General features: G+C 43.0%; 1 pseudogene; it reads right to left on the bottom strand.

The window, feature by feature from the left end:
• The window catches only part of LOC109960727 (uncharacterized), a 22514-nt pseudogene extending 10290 nt beyond the window's left edge, over positions 1 to 12224 (bottom strand).
• Between the last annotated feature and the right edge of the window lie 5255 nt (positions 12225 to 17479).

Below are 17479 nucleotides of genomic sequence, written 5' to 3'. Positions count from 1 at the left end.
GACGCCTTGGTGTACAACGGCATTTTGGCTGTTGCTGAAGCACGTGCTGCAAAGTAAGATTTTTTTCAACAAGGGCTTTTGTTATATAGGTAATGTAGTACTAAATATTGTGGGTAAAGTGGTTTCCAAAGGTTCCAAATTCATTTGTCATAATCCAGTTTTTGGAATGGAAGCTCTTAACTTGCTCTTTTACTGTAGTTACTCCAAATTAAATAGGAAAGTTGCTTTAAAAATAATAGTATAAAGAATATGTAATAATTAGTAAATAGTAACAGGTGTCTGGAGAGAGTGAAGTCTGGGCATCTTTGCTTAGACTGCTGCCCCTGCAACCCGGTCCTGGATAAGCAGAGGAAAATGGATGGATGGATGGATGACAGGAAGTTGCTGGGAATCATGACCTCCGTGAGCTAAATCCTGTGTTTACTGTTAGTTGAGCTTAAAGATAAGCACATGAAATAATTAATATATAGTTTTTGTTGACTCTGAGAGCTTTAGAAGGTTTGCTTTCCTACCCTGATATACTGTGGTTGTTTTGCCAGATTCTGCATTTCCTAACTCTTTATAACAGAGGACTCAAGTTAGCATGAAAGTAACAGTTATGAGAATGGAATCAGGTTTAAAATAGTAAATAAAGCATTTTGAACTGTAATTTATATATAGGTGCAATAGAATTAATAATAATACTAATACATATGGTGTCTATGTATGTGCATGTGTCTGTTGGTGTATGTGTGTGTGTGCATGCTCATGTGTGCACCCAGCTCACTCTGCTCTTCAGAAAAATGTTCACATAATTATTTTAAGTCACATTATTTGTTTATGTGGCTCCTTTTCATAGGGGTAAAATGCATCTGTATTTCTCAGCATCGCTCTCTCCCTCTGCTCTGCTTTTGATTCTTTTTTTCCTTGTGGAAAGCACAGCAGCAGCATTTCCTTCTCCTCTGTCACCTCCACTCCCTCCCTCCCTCCCTCCATTGCCTGCTGCTTCCATCCTCCCTCTCATTTTCGTTGTGTGTTTGCAGATGAAACGGGCAGCCTGCCAGTTTTTCATATTTCTTGGCAGCAAAGTGGATAGCCAATGTCCTGGGGATGGGGAGCGGGCTTGCAGAAGGTTACATCTGCACAGTGTGCCTGAGAAAAAAAACTGCAAAGAAGTGAGAGAGAGGGAGGGAAGAAAGAAAAAAAGCTGGGCTGGATCAGCTAAACGACTTCACTGTTCTAGGGTAATGGAAAAAGCCCTCTGGGGGAATATATCAGTATGCAAGAGTATTGAGTTGCGTGCAATCATCACAATGATGATGTCTGTCCTTCTTTGTTTTTCTTTTTGTCTACCATCTCTGGAATGTTCCTAGCTTCCAACACACACACACACACACACACACACACATACAGACTTCACTTCCCTCCATTTCTCTCTGTCTGTGTTAAAGTGTTCTGTGAGGTGGTAACTTTGCAATGGGGAAGCTGGTTGAATGATAGCACTTTGATGGGTGTATGTGTGTATTGGCTGATGTTACTGCTGCTGATTTTATACCAACAAATATCCAGTGCAGAACAACTGCATGCTCTGTCCTGCTGTGCTGTCAGGTTTGACTGAATGTGGATAGACAGTGTGAGAGAGAGGGACTTAAACAGTGAAGTGGAAAGACTAAGGGGGAGAAAATTCATTTGTTTGCCTCTCCGCTTCACTTCTCCTTTCACATCTGTCTCTGAGGAGAAGGCTGAGGAGAAAGACTCTACAATAAAACACACAGAAGCTGCGAAGGTATCTTTATGATGCTACTGAAATGATTAGGGTGGGCAGGTAAAACAAATTAACAGTTTGAAATGGACACCATCACTACCGGTTTTTATAGATTTAACTAATAAGTCCAGTTTATTATGACTCAGGTCTTAGCATTGTAGTTCTGACTTTCTTCCCTATCAGTAATAATACATCTGAGGTCCAATGGGGCAACAAACATAAATAGTCAGATGATTAGACCGGTTAGAAACACAACCTTAGCTTTGCCAGACTTATATAGAAGACAAAAAAGAGATGAATGGTAAACTTTCCATTGTAAACAGTTTACAAACAGTGTCATCCCTCTTGCCCAGTGTCAGCTAAGACAGGATCCCTACGACCCTCTAAGCAGTAGACTATAGATAATAGGTGGATGGATAGATAGACAAACTCACTATACATGCATGTTTTTATACTTGTTGAGTTACTGTAACAAAGTGGTAAGGTGTTAACATATTTCCACTTGGTGTTTCTCATACAAACTCAAGTCCCTCTGTTGAGACTGTTCAGTAATTCTGGCAAACCTGAACTTAGAAATTTCCTGGAGGTGGAACAGAACACTGTGTGTACCACTTGTTCCAAGACGTTAATCGAATTTTGTTGAAAGAATTATAGCTCTGTGTTCATCTCCTGCCAACAGGAATGTGCAATAGAAGTGACTTCATCACCTACACTGTTAGTTTAGCATCACCATCCACCATTTACTGTCTACAAGTGGCCAGAGCTTCTGACATAGAGGTTCATCTGAGGGTCATCGTGCAGAGAAGAGAAAGGAATCTCATCACACTCCACCACTAGCTTTAGAAACACTGTATTCTAAGTTGGCACCAATAATGTAAGACTAAAGCAGTCTGAGATCACAATAGGAAGCCTAGTCAGGACATTAGACTTTGCTAGCTCTGATAGCCATCAATACATTGACACCTTGACATCGTAGTCCTTTTGATTTGCAGACAATTTCTTCAGCATGCCCAACTACTTGCTGCAAACCACTTGACTGGAGGAGATTGGGTGGCAGCTGATATGAGACTGTGATTCTCAGAAGTTTCCACACTTCTTGCATTACCTTGGAAGTGGCTTCCTCTGTCCATGTTTACCTTTGCTGGTGAGCCAAATCTCAAGAATAGTTCATCAGTAAGTATGCCATTACTTTGGTTGTATCACTGGCTTCCCACCCATTTGATGAATTCATTTAATGAATTCACATGATAAACTATTTGTTTCTCTGTGTTGTTTTGTGTGTTAGGGGTCCAACTCAATTCCTCCACAAATCTGACCAAGGAAACGTAATTCCTCTTCATTGTAGTGGGGCCCTGTGATTTGAGTTTGCTGGTTGGAAGTGACAACAAACCAGATGTCCTTTTATATCCAGCTACATCTTAGGCCACTAGTTTGCCTGGCTGAGAGCTTTGGTACAATGGTGTCAAGTGAATGATGCTCCATGATCATACAAAATCATCACCCCCCTTTTGGCCCGAGCAAACTTGAACTGTGCAGCCATCAGGGATATGGATGTACAACATAGGTTTGACACGGAGGAGGTGAAAGTTATGAGGTCTGAGTTTGAGAGAGGTTTGGGTGGCGAGTCTGTGAGGTGGAGCATCAGCTTGCGGAGTGTGATGTCCACTTGCTAAAGAGAGGACAGTTCAAACAAAGTCAGCACACTGTATATAGAATGGATGTACTGTATGTGGACTGCTTTGCAAGTGGATAAACTTCATTCTAGATCATAAACTCTAACGCTGAATGTTTGATCCCTCAGCCCAAAAAACTATCAAAAAACTAGTGGGAAACTTGATCAGTTCGACCCAGTGTAATTAGGAACTCAGCTGAATCATTTAGATTATTTAATGGCTTCAACCAGTGCTGCTGAAGCAGCAAGACAGGGTCAGGAAGAGAGAGCTGAACAGAGAGATGTAAGAGGGGGGCAGCAGTCAACATGCTGCTGCTGGGGAGAGCTAGTGCAGAAGGGATAAGTCAGATGAACAGTACACCCCATTGTGTGAGGCAGGGAATGGAGGAACTCAGCGAGGTGACAGCCCACAGCTGGGGAAAGATCTTCTCTATGCAGTGACAGTCAGACAAGAGCCAATCTGGATCATCTTGATCCCAGATAGTGATGGCAGAGATTTGAGCCAGGCTCAAAGCTGTTATCATTTTCATCCTTAGGACCGGTATTATGCCACATTATTAAGTTCTGACAGTTTTTCAGGTGACAAAGTAATCATTTAGATTGAGAATCTGTGGTCAGCCTATCCAAGTAATGCCAATCCAATTTAACAATTTGTTCTTATGTTTTTGGAGATGTGAGTACTTACAGTCTGACCAAGCTAATTCTATTAGCAGGTACCTACATCTCGTTCAGAGCACAGTAGTCTATTGGCGAGGACGTAGGTGTTCCTAGCTTTGTTTCCACTAGTGCACGGTACACCCTGTGCTTCCCTCAACAGTCACCTGGCATAACCTCATGGGTTGACACGGACCGTCCTGCTTTGCTTTTCCATTGTATTTTTTCATGTCAGTCTTTGTTCAGAGGAGACACACTCACGGCTAGGCAGAGAGAGAGCACAGGACGTGAAGTATCACTCAGCAATACTGCAACAATCAGCCAGTAAGGGAGACTGTATGAGAAGTTTATCAAACAGCTCTCACACAAACAGAAAACGAAATGTGACATCTTCGCTGCTTTGCCTTTGATCGACTCACTGAAGTTTCCATTTTGCCCCTAAACCAACGAGTGGTTGACTGCCATGTCTGTCATTTTTCTTGGATAACTTTCAGACTAATAATTATATCAATGTCATTCCAAATGCCAACAGTAGGTTTTCATGGTCAAGCAATCAAATTATGAGGGTCCAACCACCATAATATTATTGCTTTTATGGCATTAGGGAAAACCAAGCTGCCCCTTGGCGGAGGTTTGCACTCTCTGAATGCTGTCTAGTTTTGTAATCATTTTGTGGAGCCTTTAACTTCTCATCTAGTGCCATCATAACATCAGAAATACTTTGGTTCATGACCAAACACCTGCATACATAATGCCATTGCCATCAGCCTCATGCGGCACTGTTTAGTGCTATTTGAAAAATATTAAAATGCTAATACGCTATGCTAAGACAGCGACCAAGATAAGCATTACTTGCCAAATTGGAACATTGATTTACAAGTGATGTTTTATTATTTGGACTATATATAGATTCATTTCATTGTCTTCAGTATTTTAATAATGCGGTTTTGGCAGTTTTGAAACACAATTAGTGTTAGTGTAATATATATTGTAATGAACACATTTAGGTCCTGTATTTTATCAATCATTATTGCAGGGTGAGAAGCAGATAGTTCCAAGCCTGCTTTTCAACAATGCCTTTGAAATAACAGCCTCCACTGCTGAATTAATACTCTCTCTCTCTTTCTCTCTGTTTCCCTGTCACACAGAAACAGATGTGCACACACATGCACACACACATACACACTGAAACACCCCCCAACCATCCTCCTCCCTTGTTCCCTGTTCTCTTTGCTGTGCTGCTTCTATAATTCAAATTCTGTCATGCTTGTTCCAGACTGCTGGCTCCAGACTCTCTCTCTCTCTTGCTCTCTCTCTTTTTAGGAAAAGAAAAGCGAGGAGAAAAAGGACATGGGGGGGGGGGGGTTACAAAGCTGACAAAACCACACACAGACAAATACACCAAGCTGAACTAAGCAGCAAATGTGGAAAAGTCTGCTGTGCATTTGGATTCTTGCAGGAACATTGAGCATCATCTGCACTTTCTTTTCCACTGTTTACTTTTTTATGCCTCTCATCCCTGATTTTAGTGGCAGAAGAGAGTGTGTGTTTTTGGATCAATCCAATTATCCACTTAAGGGGGCACTTCATTAATTAGGTCTTGCACAGTCCTAAAGTCTAGGATTTGAGAGAGAGAGAGAATGATCAAAATCAAAGCAGCAGAGGTATTGCACATTAATAGGTCCAGTGAAAGGATGTGGGGTCTCTCAATTGTACTAACCTTCTGTTGTTATTCCTACTTCTCTACCCTGTCTTGTCAAAGCAATGCAACTTATGATCTGAGACTTGTCAGATAACAGTAGCTTCAGACTGGTGGCTGCATTTTGTACAGTTTGTCCCAATATGGGACATTGTTTTATGTCATGTTACTAGGTAATAATGTGTTTTGAGTATCACTAGACCCTCTAGTGAAAATAAATTAGTTAATGCACTTTTAATTACCTCATCAGACCCTTGTTACTTTCTGGACATTCTTATGGACTGTCATCCCATCATTCCAGCCTCCAGATGCCCCCGGACGTCTTACCTTTCTCTCAGTCTTCAGCCATCTGACTCTGCTCACCTGCACCCTGGTTTCCACTTCCCATGCAAGCGTGCAGAGCAGTCTACCATGTTAGGTAGCATTAACATTACAAGCATGATGTGTTAACACATTCACTGGGTTCGATGTAAAACAAGGACGTAACTCATTGGTTTTAGGGTAAAACAGGGATTTCAGTGAGTGGATGACAAGCAAAGCTGTGAAAACATCACATTTCTGTAAGTTCTGTATTCTGCTTGTTTAAAAGCTATTTGATAAACTGCTCATACAGTCTCCATTACTGGCTGATTGTTACACATCCTCTGCTCAGCTAAGTGTGTGTGAGAGAGGAGGACAGACCCTCCCTCCTCTAAACAGAGATGGACAGAATGAAAAATACAGAGGAAAATCAAAGCAGCAACCCATGAGGTTATGCTGGGTGGTGCTAAAGGGTGTACTGCTCATTAGGTTCTGATAGAGAAAATGTAACTTATGCCATTCCATTCCCCTTTCCCCATCAGTTGCAGCACTCAGCAAGACTTGTGTGGCAGTAAAGTAAAGGTGACCCTGCTCACCTGCACCCTGGTTTCCACTTCCCATGCATGCGTGCAGAGCAGTCTACCATGTTAGACTGTAAGTAAATAATAATGGAATGACTTCTTTAATTTTGGTAACAGCATTGGTAGATGTCTATTGTAGTTGCTTTTTTTCTCCCAAACTGTTTTATGGTCCATTATTGTGAATTCAAATATTATTAAAAATAGTCAGACAAAAGAGGTTTTTGGAGACATACTATTAAATCCATCCATCCATTTTCCTCCGCTTATCCGGAACTGGGTCATGGGGGCAGCAGTCTAAGCAAAGATGCCCAGACTTCCCTCTCTCCAGACACTTCCTCCAGCTGTGAGGGTCGGAACGTAGATTGACCAGTAAATCGAGAGCTTCGCCTTACAGCTCAGCTCCTTCTTCACCACGACGGACCGGTACATCGACCGCATTACTGCAGAAGCTGCATCGATCCGCCTGTCAATCTCCCGTTCCATCCTTCCCTCACTCGTGAACAAGACCCCAAGATACTTGAACTCCTCCACTTGAGGCAGGAACTCTCCACCAACCTGAAGGGAACAAGCCACCCTTTTCCGGCTGAGAACCATGGCCTCGGATTTGGAGGTGCTGATTCTCATCCCAGCCGCTTCACACTCGGCTGCAAACCGCCCCAGTGCATGCTGGAGGTCCTGGTTTGATGGGGCAACAGGACAAAGTCATCTGCAAAAAGCAGAGATGAGATCCTGTGGTCCCCAAACCGGACTCCCTCCGGCCCCTGGCTGCGCCTAGAAATTCTGTCCATAAAAATAATGAACAGAACCAGTGACAAAGGGCAGCCCTGCCGGAGTCCAACATGCACTGGAAACAAGTCTGACTTACTGCCGGCGCTGTGAACCAAGCTCCTGCTCCGATCGTACAGGGACCGGGTGGCCCTTAGCAAAGGACCCTGGACCCCGTACTCCCGGAGCACCCCCCACAGTGCGCTGCGAGGGACACGGTCGAATGCCTTCTCCAGATCCACGAAACACATGTGAACTGGTTGGGCAAACTCCCATGAACCCTCCACCACCCTGAAGAGGGTATAAAGCTGGTCCAGTGTTCCACGGCCAGGATGAAAACCGCATTGTTCCTCCTGAATCTGAGGTTGGACTATTGGTCGAATTCTCCTCTCCAGTACCCTAGCATAGACTTTCCCAGGGAGGCTGAGGAGTGTGATCCCCCTATAGTTGGAACGCACCCTCCGGGCCCCCTTCTTGAAAAGAGGGACCACCACCCCGGTCTGCCAGTCCAGTCGCACTGTCCCCAAACTGCCATGTGACGTTGCAGAGGCGTGTCAGCCAAGACAGCCCCACAACATCCAGAGACTTAAGGTACTCAGGGCAGATCTCATCCACCCCCAGTGCCTTGCCACCGACGAGTCCACCTCCGAGCCCCCAGCCTCTGCTTCCTCATCGGAACACATGACTATTAAATGTTCAGTTAAAATGCCAAGTGTAAGAACAAGACTAAGATTTTATTTCCAGTTTGAGAGACGCCAACTAATGAATTGAATGCAGTGCTGAGGCAGTCATTTTTGACATTTGTACACATGAATATTAAAATCACTCACTGCTATTACTTTTTTACTAAGCACTAAATCAAATAGAAAGTTTTCGAACTCAGTCAAAAACTAAAGTAAGGGGCAAGTGCATAGTATACAGTAACAAACAGATGTTTGGTTGTGAGAGGCTCAGAGTGAGGCTTTCAGAAGTTTTATAACTATGTTTAGGTTGATTAATAAGCTTGAGTGAAAGATCGCTGCCACATCTCCACCTCAGCCTATGATTTGAGGGATGTGACAGTTACTATGACTTTGGGGGGCGGTTGATTCATTTAGACTCATTTATTCTTCCTCCTGCAACCAGGTTTCAGTAAGACTGAATCAATCAATTTGATGTTCCCTGATCTAATCATTTACTAGCAGCAAACTCCAAGCCAACAAAAGTCAATACAGAGCTCTAATATCAGACTGACATGCCATGCAGCTTGGACTCCTGTTGTCAGAAACAGGTGTTGCATGAAACTACAATGCAGAAGAAAGGATGCCTCATTTGTCTAAAACATATTTTCCCTCCATCCACATACTTTTTCCGTGTAGTTTTCCTCAGGTCTTCAGTGGGATGCACTAAGACCCAAGGAAGCGAATGAGATGTACCAAATGTCAGAGCCAAACAGGCATCACACCTAGTCCCTGTAATGATTCTCCAACATACGTCACAAAACCTGTTCTCAACATTCCTCACATCTATACTTCTTACCCTCAGTCATGTTGCCAGTTTTCTTAAAGTGTTGGTTCACACCACTTACATCAATAAAATGTCATGTATGGCATCTAGTTTTTAAAATGTCATTTTTTAGTATGGTAAGCTGTAAAAACCAAATCGTACTGGTCATGACTGCACTGCAGTGGAACCAGAGGTCTCAGAGACAGATATCTGAAAACCTGGACAAATTAAACTAAAATTGTCTGCATGGCTAGGCAGTGCCAGAGGTAAGAGAGAAAATACAATTGTTCATAATTTGGGTGAACCTAGCCTTTAAATGTTTCAATGAGCTTCATAAGCTCCCACTGCAAAAAAAGAAAAGGCAAGCCTACAAAACAATGGGGAGCCAGGGCAACTCAATACATAAAAAGGAATTTTTGTACAAAAACACAAAAAAATGAGTTACAAATAACCTTATCTTACACTACATGTTGTACTCTTCAGACTAGATTTCATAATGATAAGAAAACCATTTCTAACGGTTTCTAAATGTCTGTTGAAATAAGCCAACAGCAGTCCCTAATCAGACACAGAAAGCAGGAAAGAAAAGGAGACAAAGCTGGAGGGCTGTGAGCAGAATGTTTGCAGGCTTTCATTCTGTTCCACTGCTCCCCTAACTCATTTTCTCCACCCCAGTTAACAGGAGACACACAGAAAAGCAGAGGCTGTTTGGGAAAAAATGGAGGCAAAACGGAACTACACAAAGGCAGCGCTTGCTTTCTCCATCACCAGCTTACTAATCGCCGTCTTTGCTGTGCTCGATGCATGCCTGTCGTCTGTTACAGCAGCATTGCCATGGCGACGGGGATCTGAGTAATGATTTGTGCAATGACCCCTATTCTCCAGAGGAAAGATGGAGGGTTGGAAGAGCTGAGGGGGGAGGAGGCTGGAATGAAAGCAGAGCCAGCAAGAGCAGAGGAAGGGAGGGAGAAGGGGAAAGAGGAAAGGGTGTGGGGGTGTGGGGGTGGGTAGCTCAGCAAAGCAGCAGGGACCCAGATGGAAAAAAACAGATTTTCTTTTTACTGGCAGCAGGGAAAGAACCCTTTATGTTTTTATATAACGAACAGCACTCACTCTCAAAAAGGAGTGACACAGAGAATGCAAGTTAAAGAAAAATTGGGATTCAGTAAATGATGACAGTGGGAGGACAAATGCTGGAGCAGAAAATTGGATGTGATTCTTGTTGACAACAGTGGCAGACAGAGGGTTTTCAGACAGTAAGAGAGCTAATGTGCAGTGTTCACTACCCACACTATGGAGGTATTACTAGTAGTGTGGGTAAAAAACTTTTTCCTTGGTGGTGAAAGAGGAGGACAGAATGGGATATAGGATGTGCTCAGTGAATTAAATTGTCTGAGACAGGATTGTTGGGATTCATAGCACTACAGAACTTCACTGGGAATCATCCTGTGGAGACCTTGAAGATCCTCACCTTCATTGCAATGGTTTCAAGACTTCTTGCTTTGCATGTGTTGGACCGATAGATAAACAGATGGACAGACCCATACTGCCCCACCTGGAGTGGGTAAAGACAAAGACAGACAAGTAGTGAGAGAAAATAGCAGGCATACTGTATATTAAAGAAATGTGTTTCTACAAACCTGAGTCTTTCTTATGGCTCTGACCAGTGGTTGTTTTGATTGTTATAGCAGTGTACACACCAAAATAATTGCTGAGCTTTGGAAATGCAGCAACATCAGTAAAATAAGTCCATTAGGCACTTCTAAATAGTGTATGTGTGCTTACAAATATCGTGTCACACACAGTAAGTAAAGTGCGTGTTGTTCATATTTTGTTACACAGCCAGTGTTCCTGGGTCTGATGGACCCACTGCATTTTGGGGTTTTTAACTCAACACAGCCAAACAATTTTATGTTAAAATACTCAACAAATGTTAACTTTATCCCAATTAAAAGCAATATAAACAGCATATATGGTTAATATTTGCCTTTTACCTTTGTTAGATCAAATTTATGAATTAAAGTGCCACTCATTTTTTTCTTAAATGCAATAAAAAAGGAAATCAATTATAATCAAGATATGAGTGGAAACAAATCAACAAATTTACAAATGAAGCAAGATTTTTCTTAACTACTGATTTTTATGTGAACCTGATTAGAAATGTAACCCATTCAGGTCAGTTTACACAACACATCAGCCCCACTGAACACATACCAACCTGTACAGCACATGAGGGTCAGAGTCTTACTGTGTGTGTGTTGCATATGTATGTCTTGCACTTGATGCATGTATACTGCGTTTTTCTGTCCACCTTGGGTCCACACACTCTGCAGCGCCTTTTTTTGCTGCTGCCGGCCTCAACCTAGAATAATAAAAAGATAAGGAATTATACTTAGCACCTAACACCTCTCTCTCTCTCAAAGCATGAGTGTCACAAAAATACTGCAACAGCATCCTACACTTACCTCAGGCTCTGCAGATGGTGGTTCTGTAGGCCTAGTGGATGGGGCACCAACATCCTCCTCCCGAATCCTTGTCACTCTGGCTGCAGAGGATGGGGTTCTCAGAACACTTTCTCTTCTGAGGATTTGAGATCTCACCAGTGCCTTTCCCAGTTTCTCGAGAAAGATGCGTCTTCTCTGGAGCTTCCTCCTGTTCCACTCTGGGTTCAGTGCTGTCCAGATGACAAAGGCGTTGTACACTGAGATGTCCCACATGTTGAAGAATATCACCAGTGGCCAGTGTAGTGTCCTCCTTTTGCAGCTGTAGGCAGTCACCAGCTTGTCCATGTTGTCCACCGATTCTTTTGTGGCATTGTAGTCCATGATCATCTTTTCCCATCCCTGTGCAGTGTACTCATAAGCATAACATTCTTTCTTTGGCACATAGGACACCAAGGACGTGTCAGCCATGTACAAAAACTTTGAAAAGTTGACAGGCCTGTTCTTTGTAATCAACAGTTGCGATGGGAGCTCAGGCTTGTTTTTCTGAATCATTCCCACCATGGTCAGCTTCCTCTTTAGGAGTTCCTGTCCCAGCTTGTGCGAGGTAAAAAAAAATGTTGCATGTGATGTTGTGTCCATTAAGTTGCTGAGTCAGGTCTAGGACAACTCTCATCCCTTGATTTATCTCTGGGGCTCCTCCATCAGGTTTCCCTGTGTAGACTTGCAAGTTCCAAGCATATGAGGTAGTGACATCACAGGCAGCCCAGATCTTTATAACATATTTTGCTGGTTTGGATGGCATATACTAAAGGGGCAGCGGCCCCTAAATGGTAAATGGACTGTATTTATATAGCACATTTTTCACAGTGTGTTGCACTGGCCAAAGCGCTTTACAGGAGATCATACACCATTCACCCAACAATGACGGCAAGGCTCCCACACAACGGCGCTATGCAAGCCACCGGGAGCAATTCAGGGTTCAGTGTCTTGCTCAGGGACACTTAGGCATGCGGGGAGACCAGGAGTCGAACCACCAACTTGCTGGTCAGAAGACGACTTGCCCTACCTCGTGAGCCACAGCCACACCATGGTATCAGCTGCTCATCAGTGTTGACATTAGGCCCAGGGTTGTACAGCAGGGGGAGGCAGTGCACCCACTTGTCCCACACTGTCCTGATGGCAGCCAGCTTGTCTCTCTGCTGTCGAGCTGGTCTGATGTCTCGGTTATCAAAGCGAATAACCCTGGAAATAGTGCAGAAGTGTTCCAGAGACATTGTTGCACGGAATATTTCTCTGCCAGTTTCTGCAGCCTACAGGGATTCTGCGGATTTCCCTTTGGACCTGAAACTCCAGCAAGGATAAGATGCCCAAAGTACGCATGTAAATGGGTTTGGCCCATCTCCTTCTACCTCTCTCCAAAAACACACCTTCCTTCTAAATTAGTGCAATCCAGAATAATGTTCTGGATAAAATCTGGCATCAAAAGTTCAAAAGAAGGCTTGATGTCCTGCACATGGGTAACTGCCATTCGTGTTGGCCCTGCTTGCATCCTTTTCAGATTGGCAACAATGTGGGGTGGCTCTGTGATTGGGCAAGAAGACCATTAAATTTCACCACTTTTGGACATCCAGATTTCTTCACCTGCTGGCTGCTGATGTGATGGTCCTTGGACTGGCTGCTGAGGGGCTTGTTCTGATACATGAGCTGGCTACCTTCTGCCCCTCTTTTTGCTGCTGGGTGCAACCTATAATAACGAAAAGATAATCAGAATCAGCTTTATTGGCCAGGTGTGTTGGACACACGAGGAATTTGACTCTGGTACATTGGCTCTCAATGTGCATGTACATATCCCCAAGCAAGGGGCAAGTAAACAGTAAACCAGTGTAAGGCTGTGTAATATAACAAAATAAGCAGTATAAATAGGCAGTAAACAATGCAGACAGACAAAGGAATTCTCATTGTGAAACGAGATAAATAGGAATAAAACAGAGTACTTAAAACTAGAGACCTGTATGAATCTGTATAATCTGTACGAGGTATATTTACAGGCATTGCATTGAGGGTTATTGTTCAGTCATACTGTGATTGGTTAAGTGTTCATCAGAGTGATGGCCTAGGGGAAGAAACTGTCCTTGTGCCTGGTTGTCTTAGTGCACAGTGACCTGTAACGCTGTCCAGAGGGCAGGAGTTCAAACAGATTGTGTCCCGGGTGTGAGGGGTCTGCAGTGATCCTCTCCGCCCTTATTTTGAAGGAATTATACTTAGCACCTAACACCTCTCTCTCTCAAAGCATGAGTGTCACAAAAATACTGCAACAGCATCCTACACTTACCTCAGGCTCTGCAGATGGTGGAGCTGGATGATGCTCAACCTCATCCTCTTCTTCAAAGCCACTGTCAGACTCTGAATGTTCAGAAATGTGATCCTCATAATCTGAAACCTCTTCCTCTACTACTTCATCATCATAAGGTTCACTGTCTTGCAAAATCAAGTCCAAGGTCGTCCGAGCAGAGTATTTTTTTGGCCATCTTGATCAGTTGAGATTTCAGTAACAAAATGGAACCACCAACGTGGAAAGGCTGTAGTTACTGTGTCTGTCCCGCCTCCAATGTGCATGGTGTGGAGGATACATACAGATGTAAATGGTTGAACTTTCAAACACTGCTATGACTACAAGAGAAATGTTAATCTGTGGGGGCAGTTGAAGGTGAGAGCAGATGGGTCAAATGGCTGAAATTTATAGGCTTGTGTGTTTTGAAGTTGGGAGCAGAACTAATGAAAGACCTTGAATTATGCAAAACTGCTATGAGCACAGGAAAAGACATAGAAAAAAAAATCATCTGGACTTGGTTTTAGGTAGAAACCTATGGACATAGTATCACAACACAATGGGTCAAATTGGTTGCAATTTGCATAGGCTTGTGTCTTTTGTCTTCTTTTGAAGTCAAAATGAGTGCAAAACTGTTGCAACCACACTTTTATTATCCCTGGGTCCAAACATCCTGAATGTTATATAAATGCATGTGTGGGGCAGGGGTGGGGGGTTCAGTGTGTGGTTGTTGAAACTGGGTAGTGATATATATCCATCACAGAAAATGAGCCAAGGCCAATGAGTCTGAGTTTGAAAAAATAATTACTCGTATCTTTTTTCTTTTGATGAAAAATAAAAACAGGTCCCACAGACCCAAACACAACACAAGTCTTCATCAATAAATCATCATCCCCTTTTTTTTTTACTGCTCTTCTATACTTAAAACAATTTAAACCAGAAAGCAGAGTGGCATGGATTAATAACTGTGAATGTAGGATTCTAGCTGCAGCACAGACCGATACCTCTATGGTCTCCAGTGCTGACCATGCATGCAAAAGAAGCTTGGAGGAAAAAACAGCATCTGTTTTGCTGACACCTGCAACTGTGCTGCAATGCCGCACAGTCTGAGCCACAGAGAAAGGAATAAACATGCTTAGGAAGAAACAGGGGTGAAGAATAAGAGGATGTCAGTAGAGTGAGCTGAGGAGTGGCTATAGGAGCCAGAGACTATTGAGCAGTGAAGCTGAAAAGATGAGGGGAGAACAAAACAGCCGAGATGGGAGAGGGTGGGAAGATGGCTGTAAACTGGAGAGTGCAGATACAATGAGGATAGACTAAAATAGAAAGAGGCTGCAATATAATAGAAGAATGTGTGGAGCCAAGGAGAGCATTGTAATGTGATGAAAGTAGCATTAATATAAAAAATGTAATGTCATGAGTATACTTTTTGGGGATTAACAAAATGAACAGTATACAGTATACTGATACACTGTACTGGTAGCAATACTGTTATATTGATGAAATGACACTTATTTGCATTTTCTTGTGATAAGAGGATTAATATGAATTGCATGTCTGTGGGTTAAGCACATGGCTGGTGTGAACATGTGTTTAGCTTGCTAGGGCACTGCTTGCCTGGCTCTGTTTAGAGTCCAAATATACACCTACCCTACTGAAACCTCTAAAAGTGTTCAGACAGAATGTCAAACAAATTGTAGACACAGCACACATACCACTGGAAAGACACAAAGGCAAATTCATCCAGGCTGGTGTGAAATGAGACAATGATGCTACCCAAGTAAAAAATGTTTCAACATAAGCAGAGAATTTGTGGCTAACTCTGGAATTTAGAGTTCTCTTCAGAAATGTACAAAGACAAGAAAGATAGAAAAAGGGTGCAGGCTGGGCCTTTGGAGCTGACATACAAACACAGAGGCTCACTAGGCACAGAACCAGCCTAGCTGCTACCCTGTACTGCCAGTGTTTATGCTAAACTAGGCCATTCATATCCTGACTCCAGCGCTATACTGCTCCCAGAGCAATGAGAGCAGGACCAGTCTTCTCCTCTCATTTGTAAAAAGAAAGCAAATAAGTGTATTTGGTTAATTAATACATAAAAGTCTACATAAGTTTCAAAACACTTAAAACATTTAAAAGCATTTTCTCACTCACTTCTAGCAATGTTTATCTTTGGCATGCAGATAGTTTTGGTGTTATATAAACACAGTTTATGGCAAAGTGTGGGAATTATCCAGAGTAACAGTATCTGAAGTGGCATGTTGCTGTTGAGACAGCCAAAAACAAAACTATCTGCATGGCTAGAAGCCATTTGATGTAGGTGACACAATCAGTTTATTTATATTTTGTTCAACCTTCCACTTTAGTATGAACTGACAGTTTCTCAGGAAACTTGGATTAGACTGTATATTTTTGTCTAAATCCAACCCATGTGGGGAGAGGGTGGCGTCCAAACTGGACAAGCTTTATTACAACCCCGATTTATTAAATTAAATAACAAAAAGTGAGGTGTGGACATCAGCATCAGTAGTATAAGAAACGTATGAATACATGAGGTGTAAGCTGCATGTTGTAGGTGCAAAACAAAAAAAAAGCATATTAATTCAAACCAAACAAACTAAGGTGCATGATGTGGAGAGAGACACACTGAATCATAGGAAGGCAGGGTTTTTCTAGGTTTGAGAGCATGGCCAGGTGCTCCCGGTCATCAGCTGGCCACCTCATGGCAAGGCTGCTACCTGCAAACAGGAACACACACACACACACACACACACACACACACACACACGACAAGGCAGCAGGACTGTCACATCCCCACCCAGGGTTCCCAAAAGGACCAATTTGTTAACAAGGTGCCTTTAAAAACAGTCTGTCATCCATTGCTGACAATTACCCAAACCAAAAACTAGAGAAGACAATATGCCAACATTCATCAGTGTGCACAGAAGACAGATACACAACACCCTGTCTGCCTAGCCAGAAACTCAACTACATAACTCAACCCGCCTTCATGAGGTACTTATACACTGAACTCCTGCTGGCTCAAGAGAAGTGACCAGTAAAACTGGTAACCACCTCGAAACCACAGATATGGTTCCAAGCAAATTCAAGAACAGGGGACAAGGAAGCTCTAACCGCTGTACTCCAACACTACAAACGTCATCCTCACTGAAACCCATAAGGGTCAATGCTGCTAAAACCTACTAGGGAAACTACTCCTCCAAACGATGCACACAGTGAACAGGCACCTTCTAAAGTCCTGTCACAAATCTACAGTTATACACCTGGTGGCAACAAAACATGACATTTAGCACCATCAAGAATAATAATGCTGATATCCAGTCAAACTCCAGTGCATCTCCCTAGAGCAGCACAGACATACCATACAAGGGTAATCATGTGCGAAGATTACACACAAAAGGGAAAATCCCACAACAGGTGAAACCAATTGTTCATGGAAAGATCCGTGCACACTAAGTGCTCAACAAAACTCCAAAAAATAAGCAATACTAATACATAAAAACCACTTTGTTATGTGCTGTTCGCACCTGTCAGTGAGCGAATGAGAAAGAGGCGGACCCAGGTAGCCAACTTCGATGCAAGCAGTGATCTATTATGTACAGTGATAATGAGAAATAACAAAATGCACAGAGGGAAATAGTGCGTAGTCCTGTCGATGAGTAGTAACTGGGTGTTGACCAACAGTAGGAGGTGAGGAGATGGAGAGCTGGGCCGAGCTGCGTAGGCTGGGTCACTCCTGGGCTGGTCGGTGGTGATGGTGGCTACTGAAGGTGGAGACAGAGAGA

This window comes from Monopterus albus, unplaced genomic scaffold, assembly GCF_001952655.1.
Source record: "Monopterus albus unplaced genomic scaffold, M_albus_1.0 scaffold50.1, whole genome shotgun sequence".
NCBI lineage: Eukaryota > Metazoa > Chordata > Actinopteri > Synbranchiformes > Synbranchidae > Monopterus > Monopterus albus.
This window is presented reverse-complemented; position numbering and strand designations above follow the sequence as displayed.